At 37.5% G+C, this 25,265-nt stretch overlaps 1 protein-coding gene across 21 annotated transcripts in view; it reads left to right on the top strand.

The window, feature by feature from the left end:
* Positions 1-25,265, top strand: part of LOC131425391 (sex determination protein fruitless) — a 761,905-nt gene that overhangs the window by 305,305 nt on the left and 431,335 nt on the right. The window lies entirely within an intron of this gene.

Below are 25,265 nucleotides of genomic sequence, written 5' to 3'. Positions count from 1 at the left end.
ATTTCAACAAATATTTTATTATTATTAAGGGAATTAGAATTAAAAAACATAAATTAGCAAAAGTAAGATTATTTTAGTTGTCTCAAAAAATATCTAACTAAAATCAGAAAATCAACTAATTTTTTCGCCAAAATGCTGATTTCGGTCTTTCCGTGTAGTAACACCTGGTGCTGAATGCGCACCAACAAGCAGGAATTGTTGTCAATTTGAGATTTTTCCTGGAAATCTCTTGCAAAATAGAGCTTCATAATGGCAGATGCTAACAAGAATATTTTGTCACTAAGTTCAACTTTTGGGAGAGAGAATTGAGATATACCATCTTCTCATTGGGTCAGTGTTCCTTCCGTCTTTCCAAGAACTTCAAACAGTCTTGTTTTTCTACAGGTCTTGACTCTCGATCAAGGACTGTACTCGACCAAAATTCAACAGACTAAAAAGATCACCAAAGATTTACTTTAAGTCGGATATGTTTGGAATTAAAAAATACAAATCTAGCTGCGTGACTTTTCACTGTCATAATTTTGAACGCGTATAACGAAAGTTCTGTCAGTTAGTTCAGTCATTTGTTGATGAATTTATATAATTTAACTCCCAATCGATTTGGAAACAATTGACTTAAGCATATGTGCTTACGTCTTTCAAGTCTTTCAGTTCAAACCAGTTGAAAAATCAGTTTGAATTGACCTGTTTTCACGAGCCAATCAGAGCTTGTCATAATGATGTCATTCTCTTGACCGTACGAACTATCGCACAAAAGGGAATATACATGACCTGGCTATTTTTCCACATGCAGCTTCGGATTGTGAGCGAGGTAAGTTGTTTCATTAGTGAGTGGAAGATAAAACTGAGAGTCACATTCATTTGCTTGATGCATAATGCATTGTGTGGATGCTCGTTTCTGTCTACTGTTCGCTTGAGTATATTGAATGTCAATTATCTGTTGATTTTGATTCTCCGGTAACTAGCAGACAATTTAGAACGTTCGGTGTTACATTTTTCGGACCTCGGTGATTTGTTGACGAATTTGCCACATTTAACTTAATTTGAAACCATTACTTCGATAGTGTACGCTTTAAAATGGATTCATTTGTCGACAGGGTCATGTGTACACTGAAATCTTCTTTCAAGAATGTGTTATAAAGGTAATCATAGATACTTCTTTTCATCAAAAGCCAAAAACACAATTAACTATCTTTAAGAAGTAGCAAAATCCAAACTAAGTGTAACAAGAAGAATAAATCGTTACGCAGTATCAATTTGATCAAGTGGTTTTTCCACCAGGAGTAAAGCGCTTCAAAAAATTCGAAATAAAATTCTAAAAATTATCTCCTCGGTTTACTACAAATTAATTGCACAGACTCACATATATAGAATTATTAGATGCAACATCATTCCCGGCTGTGAAAATTGCATTTACATCGCGGAGCTTGAAAATCTGATGTATGTTTATTTTTTCAAACAAAATTAAATTCATTTTTTATTCTTTCTGTTTCACTTATCATAAATAAGCTAAAATTTTGATCAACCGCAGCAACGTCTTTTGCTAATATCACACACCAGTAGCAGACATCCGTAACCATTTCGTTTTCTTTAGTGTTTACGAAAAAGAACAAAGCACGCATCGTTCATGTTGAGTTTTCTTCTTCCACGCTGCACGTACCGGTGTTCTATATATTATCATTTTATATGGCGGTTTGAAAACTTGAGCACTCATCGCCCTATAACTTCGGAACAGGAATTCGGATCCGAATGAAATTTCAAAATTGCTTTTGAAACAATGTGAGCTTCAATTCAAACTATGACTTGTGAAAATCGGTTCAAACCTCGCTGAGAAATCGAAGTAAGTTCTATTTTTTGACTAATTAACAGGGTCTGAGTGTTTAGTAGAACATTTATGATAGGATGAAGATATTTTAACTCCTTTGAATTCTACTATAAATATACCACGTCACTATACACATTCAGTAAGTATCACAACACTTTAAAAAAACATGCATAAAAGACGTCACCTTCCAGATACGTATTTCGAATGCAACTTACATTCTTCTTCAGTGTATCAGGTTTCTAAGTAAATTTACTTAGAAACCTGATACATTGAAGAAGAATGTAATACGTATCTGGAAGGTGACGTCTTTTATACATGTTTTTAAAACTATTTTTTGAGTTTTTCTTCACTCCTTTCGGTGCTTCCGGAACAGGAAAAGGTGGAACCAGTAGTTTTTATGCCCCCAAACTAAAAATTTTTGCAAACTAGTGGAATTAATCAGACAGTTTTATGGGATTTTTACCTATGTTTGACCATCGTTAGTGAAAAAATACTTATGAAATTAGTATTTTTCCTACTGATCGCCCTTTAGTTCTGGAACCGGAAGTCGGATCTGGATAAAATGTTCAATAAATTTGTAAGAAACTATAAGACCTTTCATTTAAACCTTAGTGTAAGTAAATCGGTGTAGCATATTTTTTCTCTAATTTTCAAATATTACCCTGACACTCCGGAACCGAAAGTCGTGTTCAAATGAAAATCAATAGCAGGCTATGGGACCATAAGGCCTTTCATTTGAATCTAATACCGTTTTCGTTTTTGAACCTAGACGCGGGCTACTCTGACTCCGAGTAAAACGAACACGTGGTACGCGCCCTAAACAACAACTCATGAAAAAAAGAAAAAATAAACAAACTCGGCTGGATGCGTGGTGCGACCCGAGAAAATTCTCAGAGCGAAACTACTCGATTGGAGTCCGATCTAGAGCGACCTCAGGTTGCTAAAACAAACATATCAAACGTTGTTTTGGCGACTCTGGGTCAGCTTTCGGGCTGCTCTGATCAATAAACGAAAACGGTATAAGTTTGTGAAAGCCGCTTCTGACATTTCTGAAAAAAGAGAGTGTATATATTTTTTCTATTTTTTGTGCAAATCACTCTGTATCTCCGGAACTGGAAGTCGAATCGCGATGAAATTCAATAGCAGATTCAATGGGACCACGAGAATATTCATTTGAATTTAAGTTTGTGCAAGTCGGTTCTGGCATCTTCGAGAAAAGTGAGTGAATATTTTTGTTACGTACATGCACACGTACAAACACGGACACACACACACACACACACACACACACACACACACACACACACACACACACACACACACACACACACACACAGAGACACAGTACCGGAAGTGCTGTACAAGATTCTGGAAAGCTACTTCCAGAACCGAGTATTGCTCTACGAGACCGACGAAGGCACACGTAGCACTCCAATCACGGCTGGAATACCACAGGGATCTATCTTGGGCCCGATCCTGTGGAATATAATGTACGATGGAGTACTGAGGTTGAGACTCCCTCCGGGGGTCAAGATAGTCGGGTTCGCGGACGACGTCACGCTGACAGTCTACGGCGAATCCATCGAAGAGGTCGAACTGAGTGCATCACACTCAATTTGCTTGGTGGAGGACTGGCTGCGTAGCAGGAAACTGCAACTCGCGCACCACAAAACAGAGGTGATGGTGGTAAACAACCGCAAATCAGAACAGGAGGCACTGGTACATGCCGGAGATTGCGTGATCCCCTCCAAGAGATCACTGAAGCAATTGGGTGTGATGCTTGACGACAAACTCAGTTTCAGCAAGCACGTTGAATACGCCTGCAAGCGCGCATCAACAGCTATCGCGGCGCTCTCCCGTTTGATGGCCAACAGCTCGCCTGTGCGCTCCAGTAAACGAAGGTTACTGGCAGGAGTGGCAGTTTCGATCCTCAGGTACGGCAGCCCGGTATGGGCGTCGGCACTAAATGTGGAACGCAACGCACAGATGCTGGAGAGTACGCATAGACTGATATGTCTTCGCGTAATCAGTGCATACCGCACTGTATCGAGGGATGCGGCCTGCGTGGTTGCAAGCATGATGCCTATCGGTCTGATAGTGAAGGAAGACGCGGAGCGCTACAGCATGCGAGGAGACAGGAACGCCCGTAGGGCCTCCAAATCCACTTCTCTACGCAGATGGCAACAAGAGTGGGACAGCTCAACCAAGGGCAGGTGGACACATCGGCTCATACCTAGGGTCTCGAGCTGGTTAGATAGACCTCACGGAGAAGTGAACTTCGGCCTGACGCAATTCCTCACAGGCCACGGGTGCTTCAGATGGTACCTCCACAGGTTCGGCCACGCGACATCCCCTGTATGTCCTGGCTGCCCAGACGAGATCGAGACGGCTGAACACGTCTTGTTCGCATGTTCCCGTTTCGCGGCTCAAAGGAGTGATCTACTGGAGGCATGCGGCAGGGACACCACACCGGAAAACCTGATCCAGAGAATGTGCCACTGCGTAGAGAACTGGAACGCAGTGTCGACCGCGGCATCCCAAATTGCGGGCATATTGCAGCGGAAATGGAGTGCGGATCAACGCGTACCGTAGTAGGCTCAAGAGGGATCAGTGAATAATCGTCGGTCCGGGAGAACCTTCTTCGTCGGGAAGCTCTTCGTCGGAGTAGTCTAGATCCATCGTCGGGGACTAGACGAGTAGTACGTAAAACTGCTAGGATCGTCGGGGCGCCAGTGAACCGGAAGCTATCCTCCAACCGGAATCACTGGACCGACCCAGGCATCCTCTCGGTCGGTCGTTGACGGGAATCGAAAGCGTCGGTTTCGGGAGGGCCTCCTTCGTCGGGGAACTCTCCGTCGGTGTAGGCTAGATCCTTCGGCGGGGGCTAGTCGAGTAGCCGCCACAACACCGATTCGAGTCGTCGAGGCGCCACCGAACCGGAAGCCATGCTCCAACCGGAATCGCGGGACCGACCTCGGCACTCCATCGGGTGTCCCGTGTGGTGTAAGAGACTCGGTGTCGGGAGATTCTCCTTCGCCGGGGAAATCTCCGTCGGAGTAGTCTAGATCCTTTGTCGGGGACTAGATGAGTAGATCGTCGCGTGATACCGATAGGATCGTCTGAGCGCCAGTGAACCGGAAGCCACGCTCCAACCGGAATCATTGGATCAACTTAGGCATCCTTTCGGTCGGGTCGTAGACGCGTACCGTAAGCGTCGGTTCGGGTGGACTTCCCTCGTCGGGGAACCCTCCGTCGGTGTAGACTAGATCTTTTGGCGGAGACTAGTCGAGTAGTTCCGCGACGTAGCATCAGTTTTGGGTCGTCGAGGCGCCAGTGAACCGGAAGTTACCCTCCAGCCGGCATCACTGGACCGACCTCGTCATCCAACTGGTCGATCCCTCGAGAGCAGGATGCTGATCCCCATTCTGCATAAATCTGGGGAGGGTGCTGTGAGCACCAATAGCCTTCCACCCCGAAGTAATACCTAGCGGTGGTGCCGGGGAGGTAGGGTTGGAGATCCAAGGTGTTTTAGTGGGTAGTTCCAATCAACAGTTGGGTAGTCCTGTGGAGAGTCCCACACTCCGTGCGTAAATGCATTTCACCTTGTAAAAAAAAAAAAAAAACACACAGAGACATTTGCTCAGTTCATCGAGCTGAGTCGAATGGCATATGAATGGTTCCCTTTAGGCCTCAGTTAAAAAGTCAGTTTTCACAGTGAATGCATAGCCCTTCTATATGAGAAAGCCAAAACATTACAAAACTTCCATAGCGAGTTCTGAACTTTACAATCAATTAAAATAAAAACATTTTTTTTTGAAAAAAACATAACGGTGTATTTTTATCGAAAACTAATCTAAACTGAAAGTCATTATCATCCTAGAATTTAATGAGTCTTAAATTGGGACGTGGTTTTACAGAATACTGGTTGCCCGGTATTTACAAAAAGTATCAATAATGGACAAGAAAAAGTTTTAGTTAGAAACACTTCCTCTTCCGCCTTACAATACAAGCATGGTTGGAAGGGAACATAATAACCTACCTTGGGACAAAGTTTCATTGGAGTTGAAAGTGGTTTTCTTTTTTCTGTGAATTTACTTTAATGTTTTAAAACCGTTTTTTTTTCAGTGTAGAATTCGAATAGACGAATTTTGCGCAAAATCGTGTTCGGAGTTGGCAGCATATAGACTTTATCACAAGTGGCTTTGTTCACTTTATATTTTTAAATTAATCTAGACTATCATTTGAAAACGACTAGACATTGTTTTACAGTTAATTAAAGCTATAGAAATCCGTCTAAAGTAAACCGAGTAACTTCGGAAATCTGCATAAAAACCGCTTAAAAAACTGCGTAACTATTTCCGAAGTAAAAAGAAACCGCATTAAAAAATTGGGTAAAAAAGACCTCAGTGCATAATCGCTACATGATGCCACTGTTCTCTCTGACGTTGTATTTTTCGTATTTTTTGTTTAATGTCATAAAACAATGCATTTCAATGGGAAAATGTAGTACAACATTAAATTCAAATTTTACATTTAAGAGGAAATAGTACACAGTATTTAGGAGGAAAATACAATACAATACTGTAACCCATTTTGTGCGGCCAAATCTTAAGGGGAGCAGTCTTTACACCATTGCCTAGCAAACGTGCAATTAATTGAAGTTTCCGGAATACAACAGTGTCCGGTCGGATAACATCTACAGGTGCGATTGATCATCCATGTTTTCTCATTCTCAACTTAGCAATCGAACCGACTGCAGATGAGAACGGAAGTCGCTATCCTTCAACGGAAAATGCCGAGATCGGTGAATTTAAAATTCCCTTTTTCAAATTGATTCGAGCGACGATAATAGCGTCCGCCCTCGATTCCAAATCTTATCCATCTGTCAGCTACCGGATGTGGAGCGGTTCCAGTCCTCCGTACTAGAAAGGATCGCAAACTGCACAAATCAACGCTCTCTCGCAGCGATATGCGATACCATGCTGTCAATAAAAATAACTGTTTGGGGGAAAGGATTGACTTCCCTGCGGTATGATTGACGGTGTGATACACTTGAGCGGAATCCGACTAAACCGACCGAAGAATAGAGTCCGGGGAGCCAATGTAAAGAGAAAAGAACGCCTGGTTCAACTTCAGTGGGAATACATAATCAACTTAGCGAGCAGTTATAGGACCCGTTGCCGTTCTCCGACTGTTTCGGAATTGAAAATTCCCACTCGGGAGTGCTCTTGGGGCCCAACTTAGCGCACCAGTTCACAGAGAAAGAATCGGGATGCACTTCACGGTGCGATGTTTTACTCCGTTTTTCGGGAAGGATTGCATGCCAAATATTTATTATTCTATTCAGCTTTCGTTCGAGTGTTCGATTGTTGTGATTTCCACTGAACCAGCTTCTCGGTGCAGCTTGTTTAGCGTGTAAAGCAAAAGTTTTCCGATCGAACCGATAGCTCTTTAGGGACAATTTGACTGTTAGACAGATGGGGATCCAATCGTGGATGTAGGATTTCTTCTGCTATGGGGAAAAGGAGTGAAAAGATTTGGTTCATTTCATTCACAAAATTACTTTCCAATTGAACCTAACCCAACGTCGAGAGAGCGATGTGTTTGGTTGCGGTGTCAGATAATGTTTACTCAACACTTCCTTCTGAGGGTGCTCAGGCCGCCTTTATGGGTGGGCATACGGAAACACCGTGAAAACAGCAGCTTCACTCCGTTCCAGATTGATATGATAAGTCTGTCTGTTTGTCTGTCTAGAGCAATGCTGATATTCGACAAAAGGCATAGAAAACCCGTTTGTCGAGCATCGTTCCTAAGACAAGTACAAGTGCAGCGGGAAAAGTGATTGAATTGTATTTGACTTTTTCTCGTTACGCGCTTTGCTTTCGATGTAGATCTTTACAGTGGGAATTTTTCTTCGAAATAAAATACGAGGGAAGCATGTTCGATACACAATAGCAATTGACCGGCATTCCGCGTCGTTTACAACTTATGTTTTGATGAACAATTTCTATGGCTTCACAAAATGGAATGTCGACAATGATGTTGATTCCGTGAGGTTACACAAGTTTTATGCTTTTCCGTCACCTGTCGTGTTACAAACAAAACATCCGTTTTTCTAATACTTTAAAGGGCTTGGTCAATGTCGGAATAGTTGGTGATAGGTCCTTGGTTTACTACCACGTCTTGATAAGGAATTGGAGTTATCAAAAATGATTTCATTCCAAAGGGTGTAGCCAGGTTTCCATATAAAAACTGTCTCCAAACAGAACAAAAATTGATGTGCGCTGTTTAAAAGGGTTTGTATTGGAGATGATTTTCCCAAAATTTTAACCCTTTAACTGCCATATTGGTGGAGTTAGGGTGGTTCTTCTGATTTTCATTTTATTTAATTTTTTCAAAAACCTCTTAAGCAAAAAAATTGAAAAAAAAATCAGGAATATTTTAGGAATTATGGGAAACCTTTCTGATTTTTTTTCAGAATTTTTCAAAATGTATTTCATGTGAAAAAAAAATATTCAAAATTTTCAAATTTTTTTTAATCGCACTTACAATTATGGTACCACTCTAGATTTTACATAAAAAAATAAATCGCTGTATTTTTTCAGATTTTTAAAAAATGTGGTCAGGTATAATATCAGACTTTGAAAAAATAAATCACTCGGAAAGCCATGCGTCTCCATCAAATTGTTATCATCCGATGGAGACGCATGTTAGTTAGTTCTACAATCATATATCACATGCCCTTAGAACTAAATACCATGCGTTTTCATCTACAACTTGAGCTCAGGGCTTGAGTATTGACGCAATTATTAATGATAAAAGAATTTTATTCCTTATGTTATTTACACACGCCCGCACGCCTGGCTCGATTTATCAAGCAATGATGTAGGGAATGCATTAGTGAACATGTGTGCCAGTGGTCGGTTGTAATTCATTTCTAACTTCAACATCTTGCGGGATAATCTGTAGGTTTCGAGGTTACTTATTAGCAGTCATAAGAAATACTATAAACCATAAGATAGAAATCAAGTCGAAACGCCTGCAGCAAGTTCCGAAAATCCAAAAGAACGTATAAATTCGCATCGTCGATTTTTCTACACAAACAAAATGTTTTTTTAAACTTAATATTTTCAGTTTTTTGCTTTCCCCTTTTTTAAACAATTTCGGAAAATCGTATTGTTTTATTGCTTCAATCGAAATATTTATCCATTAAGAATGAATGAGAAACTAAAAATTGAATTTCAAACGCTTTCGCAAATATAGTTCATCGAATTTACTTGCACTTAGTGGTCCTTTTCTGCTGTTTCGTGAAGTACTGTTCTCACGTATCAGCTCATGTCCGTTTATTATGTATCTAGAAGTCGTCTCCATACAGCTCAGACTATGACCACTCTTTGCCTTCATTTGATCGATCCACCTTTCTCGCTATGCTTCCCTTTTTCTTGAGCCTTCCGAATCACATTCAAGAACCATTTTCAAATGTTTGCCGTCTGTTATCCTGATGACATGCCCTGCCGATCGTAGCTGTCCAATTTCAGCTGGACGTAAGATAGGAATAAATGAATACACGAGTTCATGAACCACCACGATATCGTCGCCACGCACTATTATTCGAGTAGAAAGGTGTTAAATTTTAAAGCCTTTCCCTCTTATACATTTTGTTTCGAAGGATTTACTGTCAGTCCGATCTCAGTTTGATTAATCCGTCTTTATGAGCTTAAGCCGTTTGACTTCAGCTGTCTTGTTGAGCAGTTTCAGTCAACTTGGCATTTCGTCGACGAACATTTTACCTTAAAAATGATAGTTTTTTATAATTTCGCTTGGTTTCTAATTTTCCTTGATTTTGCGCTTGGAATCTAGGAATACTTTTTTTGTAAAATCATAAATTTTATCAGTTCATGAATAAAAACTTTAAACCGTATATGAAAACCTAAATATTTGTCAATTTATTAATTCTGATTCATGTTTCTCCCACCGACTCTTCCTTGAAAATTCTTTCTTAAGTCCTGAACTCAAGTTGTTGCTGGAAACGCATGGTGTTTAGTTCTAAGGGCATGTGATATATGATCTTAGAACTAAATACCATTCGTCTCCATCGGATGATGACAATTTGATGGAGACGCATAACTTTCCGAATGATTTATTTTTTCAAAGTCTGATATTATACCCGTCCACATTTTTTAAAAATCTGAAAAATAAATGCCACGTAATGTACTCATAAATGATTTATTTTTGATGTAAAATCTAGAGTGGTACCAAAATTGTAAGTGCGATTAAAAAAAATTCGAAAATTTTGAACATTTTTTATCACATGAAATACATTTTGAAAAATTCTGAAGAAAATCAGAAAAGCTCCCCATAATTCCTAGAATATTCCTGATTTTTTTTCAATTTTTTTGGTAAAGAGGTTTTTGAAAAAATTTAATAAAATGAAAATCAGAAGAACCACCCTAACTCCACCAATATGGCAGTTAAAGGGTTAAAATTCTGAGAAAATCATCTTCAATACAAACCCTTTCAAACAGCGTACATTAATTTTTATTCTGTTTGGGGGTAATTTTTATATGGAAACCCGGCTACACCCTTTGGTCCAAGGTTTTCAAAATTTAGTGCAAAAATTTCCAGACGAAATTTAAGTGACATTATTGTAGATTGTTTGTAGAATACTAAAATATTTTGAAGCTCGATTCATTTAATATATTCTCAAAACCAGAAAAGTACTTAATTCCATTGTTTCATTTTCTGTATACAAGAGGGGATTTTAGATTTTAGAGTCGTCAAATGGTGAGATAACTAAGTCCTCACAAGTCCCTATCTCATGCCTCCCCGAGCGTCTATGATGACATTTGGTCAATAGAACGGCGTCGACTGGGTGCTATCGCCTTCTGCGTTAGTAGCAGAATGAGAGGGTGCGAAATGGCTTGTAGGTTGAAGCCCATCCTAAAGTGCAGTGTTTATCATAGTATATTACAACATATAATTGTGTTGTTTATTACATCATGTATTTTTATTATTTTTATTATTATTATTATTATTATTATTATTATTATTAGAAGAGCGTAACTTACACTGCGACATTACCTGTTATATTGTATCATAGCATATTATTTCATATATTATCGTCTTACACTATTTTATGTTATTAAATACTATGTTGTATGGTATTATACTGCATTGCATTATATCATATTATATTGTATTATATTATATTATATTTTATTATATTATGTTATATTATATTTCTATTATGTTATGTTATATTGTGTCGCATTATGTTGTATTATATTATATTATATTGTAGGGTTTATTATGAGTAGTACCTCTGCGCAAAATATAAATTTGTTTTCCATATAAGTTATCATTTTTAAAGTAACTTTCAACTAAATATCAAGGGAGGGATGGGGGTGTTTCCCGCGGACCCACACGAACTGAAAGGAAGCGGCCATAGATAGCACCAACTGGAAGTCATGCAATATTCAATTCACCGACCACTGCCGAACGCCAGCTAAAAGCTTTTTCCAAAAATTCTAGACGACATAATCTAATGATACTATTCTAATTTTAAGTTAGTCGTAAATTAAGATTAGGAAATACCCTTGGCATCTTAGAGCTTAAGCAGTGTGCCTAAAAATATATATTATACTATTGAATAAATATCAAGGTCGTCACAAGGTGAGCTTGGTCCTCACTGGTTCCTGTTTCATGCCTACCCGTGTGTCTGTGGTGACAAAAGGTCGATGGAATGCGTTGATGGCAGAATGAGAGGATGAGAAATGACATATAAATTCAAGTAATATAATATCATAGCATAACGCAACATATCATTTTATTCATTCATATAATTCATTGTGCTATATTATATTGTTTTTTATTATTATTTTCATTATAATATTTATTGTTATTATTATTAATTTGTCATCAATAATAATAACATATATTATTTTTATAGATGTGGATATTATTATTGTTATTAGAAGAGAAATATTCTACTTCCTACAGTATTGCGAAGATAGAAGATCATAACTGACTCTCTACATTGACTGTTATTTTATATCATGTTTTATAATATATTATATTATATTGTATGACATTGTATTATATTATTTTGAATTCTATTATATCATTTTATGTTATATTAATTTCATTACACTATGTTTCATTGTATTTATCAATATAAAACATTTTGCACGGGGGCGTAAAGGGGAGGGAGCATCAGGGCATCGGACGAATTGATGACTGGACGAGGGATTGTGGATAGCCAGCCCAAGTCACTTGAAGGAAACTTGTTTCCTTCTGAAGGTTTGAAATGAGTCTGACGCGCCCTTCTCAAACAAACCATCAGGCGGGTTCAAGCATGTATAGCGATATGCTTCATCCATGCACTGGATATTATGGTTGGAAGAGCATCTTTTATTCCCGCGGAATACGAGTAAGTGACTCTACTTACGTATCCGCCCAACCCTTTTTGTTCGCTTTTCGGTAACAGCTATAGTAAGAAGGTGAATGGATGAGTCATATCGGGGCTACTGTAAGTCTACCCGCATCCACTGGCAAGTCCTTGAACTGATGGTGGCTTCACTTCACATCACATCACACAAGAGGGGATTTTAGAGCTTCAAATTTCTCCCGAAAATTATGCTATGAAAACCATTCTCTACAAATGTGACGAAATTCGCGCCAACTCGATCAAATGAATGAAACTTTCTAGACATGTCGACTTGGTGTCAAAAAACCACTCTACTCTACTCTTCCAAAATTGACCCAGACTGTCTGTTGAAAAGGGCTAAACATATTTGACCAATTTTTACCTTTTTTTATATACATAAAAAATAGGTATAGAATTCGCTCAAACTTTAGAAAAATTTTCCGAGGCCCGGAGAGCGGAGTGCCATATACCAATCGATTCAGCTCGACGAACTGAGCAAATGTCCGTGTGTGTGTGTATGTGTGTGTGTCTGTATGTGTGTTGTCAACAAAGAGGTCGAGATCTCAGAGATGGCTGAACCGAATTTGATCAAACTAGTCGCAAATGAAAGGTCTTATCGCTACCCTGAACGCTATTGAATGGTTTTGAGATCGGATGGTGACTTTTTGAGTTTTACAAAGTTTTATGTCAGAATTTTCAAAACAGAATATGTTTTTAGACTTAGATTCCGCACGGTAAAAGCTATCCAACAAGCTATAGATTGTCAAAATCCGCCCATTTTTAACGGAGATATCGATATTTTTGTGTAAGTAACTTTTCGCATTATTCCAGTAGTAGGAATTATAGGCGTTTGATGATAAAGCGCTGTTTCGGAGCCAAATGAAACACGATTTTTTATTCTGTTCCATACAATTGCTTCTAAGTACCAAAGCATCTCTTGATACAGCATCTTTTTTCATGGCATTCTGCCTCGAACCGATTTTAGCACGGTTCGTTTTTTTGGCAACATAATCGTTCGAGTATGACATGTAAACTAGATGGAAGAGACGAACCAGCCACCGGCTGAAAGTCTCTTTAATAAAGAAAACTAACTAACTAACTAGATGGTTTTAGGAACAAATCTTCAAATATCAAAGGGAACGTGCCATTTGAGCCAATTTGTTCTGATTCCTGAAGGTCGTCGTGATCAGCAAATGCAAATAATTTCACTCAATTTTCTCGGAGATGGCTCAATCGTTTTCTACAAACTCAGATTCATATGAAAAGTAGTATAATCCCAAACAAGGTTCCTGAATTACGTTGGGATCTGACTTCTGACTAAGGAACCACAGGATGATAAAATTAAAATTAAATTAATAAAAAACTTATGTAAATCATTTTTTTCGTAGATGGCTGAACATCTAAGATTCAAATGAAATCTTAGAACAATCTATGATTCAAATGAGATGTCCATAAATCCTATAAAACATCTTACTTTTTAGTCAGACCCGACTTCCGGCTTAGGAGATACAGGGTGATTAGTATAAAAATGTCTATTTCACATAAATTAATTAGGTTTATCGGGTTGGCAGATTTGGATAGTCGATTACCAAATAAATTTATTTCAGTTTAAGCGGTATTCAGTTTTCGATTCGGAAGGTACCTAAAAATTTAATTTGTACTACAATTTCTCAAACATGCTTATACACTCCTCAGAAGAATTTAACTGATTTCGGCTACACTGATTTTTGAATTCCGGTTCCAGTATCGAATCGTTCCTTAAAGCTTAATCATTTTCTCAAGACGGCCAAATCGAACTTCAAAAACAAAAATTCAAATTAAAGGACTTATGGACCCATACAAAATTGATGAATTTTATCTGATTCTAGAATTACTGGATGATGAGTTTTTAAAATTCATACCGATATAGAAGATGTAAATTGTTTGGCGTATTAATTTATGGCCATTCGAATCATTTTGGGTTATGCTAGTTCTTGAATACCTGCTCTGAAAGTGCCATAAATAATGACGAAAAACTCTAAAGTGGAGCTTACTTCGACATCTCATGGAAAGTTCAATCGATTGTCACACGTTAAGATTAAAATTCTGAATCGATCGTTATATACTGAATCGATCGTTATATACACACTTAAAACCATTTCTTGAGCTCGGCATAATAAAATGCCGAAACTGATCAGCAACACGTAAATTTGCTGATTGCTCAGTAATCAATACGCATGTTTCTGAGCTTCGTTAAATGCATTCACTGATATTTCGGTAAAATGCTTCACTTTGCCGAAATTTGGCATAATTGCTTGCTGAATTTATCAGTAAACAACAGATATGCCGACATCAGCAGAGACGTTTGCCGAGATTTCGGAATATGCGCTAGCTGTTGCCGAGATTCAGCACGACAGCTGTCATTTATTGCCGCGTTACATTTTCGCTTCGCATTTTGCGATTATTTTCTAATGAAATTCTCGAGTGAAAAAATGGATAATCTTCGAAGAAGAGTGGAACCACTTGCAAGTAAAAATATTGAATAAATATAGTGACATGTTTCGCTTGATAAAAAGCGACTTTATCAGAGCACTCGCGATTATAAGGGAAAAACACCCAACACGGGGCTCAAAGCGTCCTCGAGACAAAACTTTGGGGGATATGCGAAAAAATAACCCAATGCATGGAATAATTCAATAGATCAAAGTAAGTTTATTTTTTGAACAATACCGTATATGCATCATTAAATATTGAACATTTTTGTAAGCCAAAAATCAATATATATTTTTATTTTCATATTTCCAGCTCGACTCAAGGTGGCCGCATCTGGAAACGCCGCTTTTTATTTATGCTACATGTTTACAGGTAGGCTTTAAGCACTACTGGCAACAAATTTGTAAGCCTCCTTTAAGTGATAATAAAATGAATTTTTTATCCTGAATGGCGTGTTTATAATGTTGGGAAAATACAAACAAAATTAATTGACTAAATTTTTAATTACTGATGATTCGGTAATTTATTTTTTTCATTTTTTCGTTTTATTGGATTGCCGAATATTCAGTGAACGTTTCACTGAGCAAACAGTAAATCATATGCTGACGATTTCGGCAATATTTGACGTTTGTCAAATTTTAGGATGCCGAGACGCTCAGTAATTTTATTTTTGCCGAGATGATAGCTGATTACTCGGCTGTGCGAATCTCGGCATTTTTTTGCCGAGACTCAGCTAAAAAATTTAAGTGTGTACCATTCGAATCAGTTCTTCGAGATTAGCTAATGGCAGTTTGTAGGTGTGTGTATATGTGCATGTTACAAAATATGTAGTCACTTTTCTCGGAGTTGATTGTACGAATTCTCACAAACTAAGATTCAAATGAAAGATTTCTTGATACTAGAGACTGCTATTGAATTTCATCTGCATCAAAATTCTCATTTTTTCAGAGACCGCTTAACCGATTAGATTCAAATGAAAATTCCATGCTCGTCCATCGAATTTTATCCGGATCCGACTTGGGGTTCTGGAGTAAAGGGGTAAAATGCGCAAAAAAAACTACAAGGATCAGCCCCATGAGGTTGTTCGAGCCATTGATGTGCAACAAGGCAACCAAAATGTCTATTAACATTTTCAATCAAACAGTTCAATCAATCTTAGATTGATCTTTAAGGACTATTTACACATTTCAGTTCCGTGACGGTTCAGTGCGCCGTCAGTGTTTTTTTTTGTCGGAACACTTCCGTTCCGTTTCCGTACCACTGCCGTTCCGGCACAGCAAATGCAGTGAAAATAAAAAAATATCTTTGACGACGAATTTAAGTTTACCGGACGGAGGCTACACTGACGGCGTACTGCACTGAAACGGCCCGGTGCCGGATAGGCGTGAATGCGCGCATAGAAAACGAATGAAATAATATCAGTATCCGTGCACGGTGTCGTGCCGGCACTGATCCGGACGGGATATGTCTGAATAGTATTTTATTAGGAACCAACACCAAACACGCGAACCCAAAATATAGACTCTATTTGTCTTGATTTGTAGCCGACGTGATTACATCAATATCTCAAATGTATACAATTATATTTTTGTACATACTTGCGATACGGATTTGGATATTTAAGCTTCTCTTCGCCAAGTTTGTGTTCAAGTTTTGTATGCAAGCAAATTTTTTATAGCGTTAAGTTCCTCTACCATTTTGCGATTTCGATTGAAGCGATAAACTTTTTCTCATTATTAATCGAGTTTATCTTAGTAAATATAAATTAGGAATTAATCTTAAGCACTCAAACAGTATTTTCAAGTTCAAAATAATTCCATATATATTACTGATTTCTACAAACTTAGACTCAAATGAACAATCCTATGCTCCCATATAAGGTTTCTGAATTTTATTTGGATCCGACTTCTGGTTCTGGAACTACAGGATGATATATGTAATGAAATTAAACTAATGTAACTCATTTTGGTCGTAGATGGCTGAACCAAATTTGTCCATCTAACATTCTAATAAAAGGTCTTAAGGTCCCATAAAACTGCTTGTTTTTTTTTTTCAAATCTAATCCGACTTCCAGCTCAGGAGGTTCAGGGTGATTAGTGTAAAAATTTCACATAAATTTATCGGGTTCACAGATTTTGAGAGTCGACGACTAAATAAACTTTTTTCAGTTTTACCGGAATTCGGTTTTCGATCCCGAAAGGCACCCACAGACTTTATGTGGAATGCACTACGATATATCTAAGATTGCTACACTGATTTTCAAAAATTTCGAATCTAAAGATATGGTTTACAATCCATTATGTGAATTAAACTGACTTCGGCTACACCGATTTCCGAATTAAAATAAGCCTTTGGTCCCATACAAAATTGGTGAATTTGATCCAATTATGAAGTTACAAGATGAAGTTACACAGTTTTTAAAATTCGAAATGTCATAGAAGATGACGATACCAACAAATCTGCAAAATTGGGCTCAAAACAAAAATTGATCCACTGGTTTCCTGTTCCATGTCGTAAAAGGCCACAAAAATAGGAACTCCTAAGTCAAGGTGTATTTCCGTGCCGATGGCTGAATGGCTGCAAGAGGTTAAACAATGCAGTCGTGAACGGAATATCTTGGGGTTTTCCCTTACTATGTTAAGCGAAGCTGTGGCACAGTGGACGACTTCTTTCTTCGCAACTCGTGGGATTTAAATGATTAAAACATTTAAAAAAAAATCCTTACATGGTTCGCTATAGGCGATTTTAAGCCAATATATTTGGTTTCTTGTAGTTGTTGTGCGGTTAGTGCTGGAGGTGAAATGTTCGTTACTCTAATTGATAATGGTTAGAGTGGCACAAATCAATCTTCAGCATAAACGTACAGCAACTATGAATCTATCCAGACTTCTGCAAGAAGGTAAAGCCACTGTAGCTTTGGTTCAAGAACCATATTTCCAAAAGGGAAACTTCTACGTTGGAAAATTGTTAAACCCAGTCTTTGTTGCCTTCAACAAGACCGGTATGACTAATCCACGTGGAATGCCTCGAGCATGCATACTTGCAAATAGTGCTCTCGATGTTTCTCTCATATCGGAGCTCACAACTCGGGATATTTGTGCTGTCACAGTTGGTATGACTATTGATGGCATAGACAGAAAATATGTCTATTGTTCGGCATATTTGCCGCATAACCAACCTTCGCCAAGCGATGACTTCAAAAAGGTTGTATCATACTGTTGCAAAAGTGATTTATTGCTTGTAATCGGCAGTGACATAAATGCTCACCATATCATTTGGGGCAGCACAGATATAAATTCGAGAGGCTCTGATATGATGGAATTTGTGAGCAGTACAAACCTGCACATAGTCAATGCAGGAAACCGTCCAACTTTTGCGAGATCTGGAAGAGAGGAGCTTTTGGACGTAACTCTCCGCTCTGATAGAATTGCACATGAGTTGGTAAATTGGCTCGTCTCCGATGAGCTCGAACCTTCGTTGTCTGATCATAAGTACATATTCTTTGATCATTCAAACGTTAAATTTGATAAAAATCAATGAGTTTTGTCGGTTACGTCACTTATACCATCATATATCTGGAACCAAAAGTCACAACCATTTGATCTTCGAACTTGATCAATGGCTCGACAGTAGCTTTCAAACGAGCCCAAGTTTGTTAAAATCGGTTCAGCCATCTCTGAGAAAATCGAGCGCGTTCAAATACAACGCTTTTTGTCGGTTACGTAACTTATGCAATCATATCTCCGGAACCAAAAGTCACAGCCATTTGATCTTCGAACTTGATCAATGGTCCGACAGTAGCTTTCAAACGAGCCCAAGTTTGTTAAAATCGGCTCAGCCATTATTGAGAAAATTGAGCGCGTTCAAATACAACGCTTTTTGTCGGTTACGTCACTTATACAATCATATCTCCGGAACCAAAAGTCACAGCCATTTGATCTTCGAACTTGATCAATGGTTCGACAGTAGCTTTCAAACGAGCTCAAGTTTGTTAAAATCGGTTCAGCCATCTCTGAGAAAATTGAGCGCGTTCAAATATCTTCGAAAAGTGCACACACATACACACACACATACATACATACATACATACACACACACACAATCATTTTCCGATCTCGTCGAACTGAGTCGAATGGTATTTAACACTATGGGTCTCCGAGGCTCCTTTCGAAAGTCGGTTTTTCCAGCAATTCTAATACCTTTCTATAGAGAAAGGCAAAAATTGAATCAATAAAATAATTTCTTGAGAACTAACGCATTCGAACGAACTTCTAAGCAGCTTCTGTTCAGCTTCTATGCAGCGAGAAAGTTCACGTGGAACTTGTTCTGTTTTCCGGTGTAATGAGTTTCTTCGTCTAAACATCATTACAATTTTCCGATAATATCAAGAAACATGCGCCTACTTTGGTTTGATTCGTCAATTCATCTAGCTGGAGTCATAAATCAAGTAAACACATACCGTTTTCGTTTTTGAACCTACACGCGGGCGACTCTAACTCCGAGTAAAACGAACACGTGGTACGCGCCCTGAACAACAACCCATAAAAAAAGAAAAAATAAACAAACTCGCATGGATGCGTGGTGCGACCCGAGAAACTTTTCAGGGCGAAACTACGCGATTGGAGTCCGATCTAGAGCAACCTCAGGTTGCTAAAACAAACATTTAAAACGTTGTTTGGGCGACTCTGGGTCAGCTTTCGGGCTGCTCTGATCAATAAACGAAAATGGTAATAGATTTCCCACTGTACGGTGGCACTGACAGCGCTTCAAGTGAGAATCGGGTGTACTTTTTTCCATTAGCTACTGTGGTTGTGTTAAATGCGCAGGCAATTTTGTACATGCATTTTAGGAGCATTTACGCACCCATTCTACACCAGATGGCGCTTTTGGTGTCACGGGTTGCTAAACAACAATACTATTACACTGGGGAATCTAGGTTTATTTTATTTATGCTGAAGTGTAAATGAAATGAGCTAATTTTAAGAAGAAAGTTTCCAAAATAACAATTCAATTAAAAGACAACCGCGACGGTAAAATTCTCTTCGGTAGTAGCGTGCCATCTAGTGGCTAGTAGTCATTACGGTGTTAAACTTTTTTTCGGTGACATTGCGCCATATAGCTGCAGATTGCAGAAGCCAATTCAACCATTATTGTTGGTTGAAAACAATATTTTATTAGTTAGTTAGTTGAATGGAAATGGAGTGTGTATTGGCTAAGAAATGACAGTCAAGTTTAATTGGTGAATTAAACTAAAATAATAGCCATTTCAACTAATATTAGAAAATCAACTATTTTTTTTTTGCTAAAATGCCTATTTCGGTCTTTTCGTGTAGCAACACACTCATTGGAAGAGCGAAATTTCAATGAGATTTATGATTCGAGCAAAAATTTATTACTCAATCAATTTCTCTACACTCAAAAAAAATTAAACTGGTATTGTTAACGTTTCTCCAGTTGTACTAGTGAATATTGGGAAGGTATGTAAAAATGTCAAACTTCGCACGAATCGTGGTTTCGTGTGGAATATTTTTGACGTATAGTTTAATGAAATTCAAAATTGACTTAGGCAATCATAAATCAAAAACCGGAAATATTTTTTTCTCCTTCCACAAAGCAACACCATTTTTGTATCCCACGAAAAAAAAAAGAAATGTACACGCGAATGCATTGCTATTCGACGGTGTGCGTAAATTTTTTTTTGTTGGGTTCCTTTCAAACTTCAATTCACCACTTTTCGTGTGGCTCAATTAAGAATGCAAAATATTTTTGCCAATGTATTTAGCTAATGTTGTCACTATGCCATGCGTTTAGACTGAGATCCGGCCGGAAGTGGCACTGCTCTTGGGACTTGAGATCGGCGGATTTTGAGTAATCCGTGGACGGGAAATGGATGTGTGTGTGTGTGTGAGTGAGGGAGGAGGGTGTGGGTGAAATGCTAGTTGGTTGGTTCGTTACGTAAATTTATTCTACTAACTCTATTCCATCCCATACACAACGTGCTGCTATCTGCCACGGTTTATTTGGTGTTTTTGCTCCCGGAAGCGCTGCCGGCGAATAGCGATGCAAACTTGGTGTTAACATTTTTATAAAAGACATACACATATCTACTCTCGGGGAGAAATGTTTTTTTACTGTAGCAAATTTTGTAAATTTAATTCACACGTTTTTCCCCTGGAACGGGCTTGACAATTGTGCTGTCTAAACTTTTTGCTTGTCCTGTTTGAATAATATGTGGATGGATTTTCGGTTAGTCCCTTTCTAGTTCCGCTAAAAAAAAACGTGCCGTAACTATTCTGTGTTTAAGTTCTATTTGATTATGAGGTTTTCTTCTTTTGCCAGGAGAACAATTGGAAGATTGCCCTCGGCATCTTAGAGCTTGAGCAGTGTGCCTTCACACTATTAAATAAACAAAAAAAAAACAATTGGAAGATGCTATCTTTTTTGTTTGAAACAAGTCTCACTTCTGAGCTTGTGTCACTAGTATCTGTGAAAAATTCACTGTTACTGGTGAACATTATGAAGACTTTTGCCCTTCCAATCTAGCGAAACTGGAAAACTCAGTTCAGTTGTTTTATCATATTTAAAAATGACGTTACAAACGTTGCTACGATATTTGCTAAGTCGTTCTGTGCTGTGCTTTCTGTTTATGTTTTTATGTTATTCGTGTCTGAGCATTATTGTATTACCTATCAGTCGTACAGAAAATGTGTACTCGGAGCAGGGTAAAGCGGGGTATTGCACTGCCATGAGCCTTATTTTGTCCGAGTGAGTGCAAAGTCTGGTACCTAGAAAAAAAATTTCCATTCGTTCTGAGCAATAGCTTAACCCAATGAATATTATGGTTTTTAGTCGAGTTATAAGTCCTTAAAACAACGCAAATTTGTATACGCCATAATTATTTATTTAAAAAAAAATAGATCATTCATTTGGCCAAAATGTTCCCACTTTACCCCCCTTTCCTTCCCCTAAGTATATTAGTTGTTAGTTGAAAAAAATAGTTGGATGAAAAAAAAACTTTGGATGGCTGATTTTGCGTGGAATGCCCCATATAGATATATAAATTTCAAATTCAAATTTTCTAGCAATAGTTTTTATGCTGTCGTTGATATTGTTCGTATTTTCACGTATCCAAACTACTACTATTGAAGAACTATTAAATGGAGCGGTAAATTTTTTATTGTAATTTTTCCTAACAATCAAACTGAATGACAACTAACAGAATTTCTTAATTGGAAAATACAACCCATCGAGTTGAAATGATTTAAAAAAGAGTTGCAGCTTATTAAGCTAATCATGAAACATAACTTCGTAAACATCACGATAAGGCATCAACTTGATAATGACCTTGATTTTAGCTTTTAAGTGGAATTCATTGACCAAATCCTAATGATATGGAATGTAGATTACCTTGAACTATAGTGGAAAAAAGACGGGAGGGTAATGTCAGAGACATAGCTGGATGACGTGAATACGAATAAAACTGACATGCTTTTTTCATACAATTATAAGGCGAATTACGGGGACAATACCGATTAAATATAAAAGGCCAATGTTCAAATTCATAAATCTAAAAATCCACAATAAATCGTTTTCAGCGATCTAGCATTTCTAAATTTAAGTTGGGAATTAATATAACATTCATTTCAATAAATTACTTGTCAATCCCGTCTCGATAATACAAATTGTATAGCGATTTGAAAGAGTATCCTGAAACCGAATTTAAGAATTCTAAAACATAAATTATTGATATTAACTCGCCAAGCATGGACAAAAAGTATATATAATTCCTTCAAAAGTCGTAAAAAATGTTAAAATATTACTCACTTATAAATTGATATGATGTGCACTTCAAATAATAGCTAATTTTATAGAGCATCTTTCATACCAGTTATAATATTCCACTAAAAAAATCTTGTTTGAAAATTATTCAGTTCTTTTATAAAATGATACATAATTGAAATCAGCTAGATGAAGTATTGTCATCATGCGAAAGGTTTTGCTCTGTAACAGGCCCGTGCGCAGGAATCGTTCGAGTGGAGTAGGGGGGGTTCAAGAGAAGGTTCAAGGAATGGTTCAAAGAGGGGGGTGGCAGTTCAAGGGAGGAAGGGGTTTTGCAACGGTGTGGAATGCGCAAAAATTTGAAAGAAAAGTCAAATTATTTGCACTTTTATATAATAAATACTCTATTGCTCATGGAACTTAATACTGAAAAATTTTCCATGGGGGGATTAAGACCCCCAAACCTCCCCCCTTGCGTTTAGGCCTGCTCTCTAACAATGAAGAATTCCGCACTAGGCGAGAAAATCAATTTTGGTTTTGGTATGGCATTTTGGTTATAAAAATGAACATAGTGTCTGTCTTACTAACGAACTAAACTTGTCGTAAGTCCACTACACTCAACCACTGAAAATATTAGATATTTCTATATGTCGGATTTTGTACGATTTGTTCAATTCATGCGGTTGAAATTTTGCGCGGCTTTTGTTGGCACAGAATTTTACCTTAATTCTCGTTCATACCAAACATTTTAGAAAACTTTAATTTTGAGTTATTTGTAGTTATCTCAAACTACTGGAAATTTTATCATAAATTACTTATAATTTTTCCGATGATACGGAGAAAAAATTGCGTTGCTGCGTTGAATACACTAAGTGATATTCGCGATTAAGTTCTACCCATTCTTGTACAGTGAAAAATCGATTTTTTTTTGCCTGACGCTAATGTCTTAGAAATGCATGAAAAAACGAGATCAGATGTAATCAGATGTAATCTAAAGTGTCAGAGAGTTGACTTAAAAGAATTTTCGGGATAACATCAGATCTAGACGTTTCATGCATTTCTAAGACAAATTAAGAAAACTGAGTAACTTCGGAAATCCGGGTAACTTCCGAAATCCTCGTGAAAAACTGTGTGACTTAGGACGTCCGCGTAAAAAACCGTTTAAAAAGACCTCAGTGTATTACATTAAAGGCATGGCATGTCTAAATATTCCAATAAATTTTATAAAATGATGAATTTCATGTATTTTTACAATTTCTGAGCAATTCGAAAATTCATCATGACTGATGTCTAAATATTTATGAAAATGGGTAATTTTCTAATCATTTTCAGTTCCTTCCTTCATTGGAAATCGGATAGTGAACTACCGAATTTTTGACACATTTTCGCATTACCCGTTATTGAGAAAAGGTTATTTACCCATTAAATGCAATTTCTCAGTTTTGTCGGAAATTAGTCTAATAATACACATAAATGAGGCACTTTACTTTAACCGTGTAGCAATAAAGTAGGACTCGATCTGCGACGAGTTAAACCCGTGTTCAAAGGTGCCCCATAGTACAGTAAGTCGTATTCACGACAAAAAGAATATTGTGACGAAAATTAAATTTCGATATATTTTCCGACCAGCTTTAAATACTTTATACGGGGACATCCACATAAAACTACCCTCCAAAGTTTTTTTCGTCTTAGATTATATTTTTTGAACTCAAAAATATTCAACATGTGTTTTTCATTCGAACATGATACGTGGAATTTTTTAAGAAATGATTTTCTGAAGTGCTGCCTTTTTTCAACAGCCTATACTGAAAAATCTAATGAAGATACAAAAATTCGTCCAATACCAGAAGTGTGCATCCTTTCCTTGATTTTCAAATAAGCTTTCCTAAGAAACAACCGTATTGTTTATTCAATGAAGAAAGTCAAAAGTAGCACACTACTAAAAAATGTTTAAACTTAGATCTTATTGTTTTTCTTTTTTTAGTTGAAAAGGAGCCAGGATTTAATCCTGGTAAAATTTTAGAGTGAAAATATTAAAACTTTCGGCGCTTTCGTTCGGACACGGGTTTAACTCGTCGCAGATCGAGTCCTACTTTATTGCTACACGGTTGAAGTAAAGTGCCTCATTTATGTGTATTATTAGACTAATTTCCGACAAAACTGAGAAATTGCATTTAATGGGTAAATAACCTTTTCTCAATAACGGGTTATGCGAAAATGTGTCAAAAATTCGGTAGTTTACTATCCGATTTCAAATAAGGGAACGAACTGAAAATGATTAGAAAATTACCCATTTTCATTTATATTTAGATATCAGTCATGATGAATTTTCGAATTGCTCAGAAATTGTAAAAATACATGAAATTCATCATTTTATAAAATATATTGGAATATTTAGACATGCCATGCTTTTAATGTAATACACTGAGGTCTTTTTAAACGGTTTTTCACGCGGATGTCCTAATTCACACAGTTTTTCACGAGGATTTCGGAAGTTACCCGGATTTCCGAAGTTACTCAGTTTTCTTAATTTGTCTTAGAAATGCATGAAACGTCGAGATCTGATGTTATCCCGAAAATTCTTTTAAGTCAACTCTCTGACACTTTAGATTACATCTGATTACATCTGATCTCATTTTTTCATGCATTTCTAAGACATTTGGCATCAGGCAAAAAAATTCGATTTCGGAAATTTCTAAATTTTTCTAAATTTCGAAGTCGATTTTTTTAAAAAATTTTTTATTTCGAGATTATACCGGATTT

The sequence above is a fragment of the Malaya genurostris genome, chromosome 1 (genome assembly GCF_030247185.1).
Source record: "Malaya genurostris strain Urasoe2022 chromosome 1, Malgen_1.1, whole genome shotgun sequence".
Lineage (NCBI taxonomy): Eukaryota > Metazoa > Arthropoda > Insecta > Diptera > Culicidae > Malaya > Malaya genurostris.
This window is presented reverse-complemented; position numbering and strand designations above follow the sequence as displayed.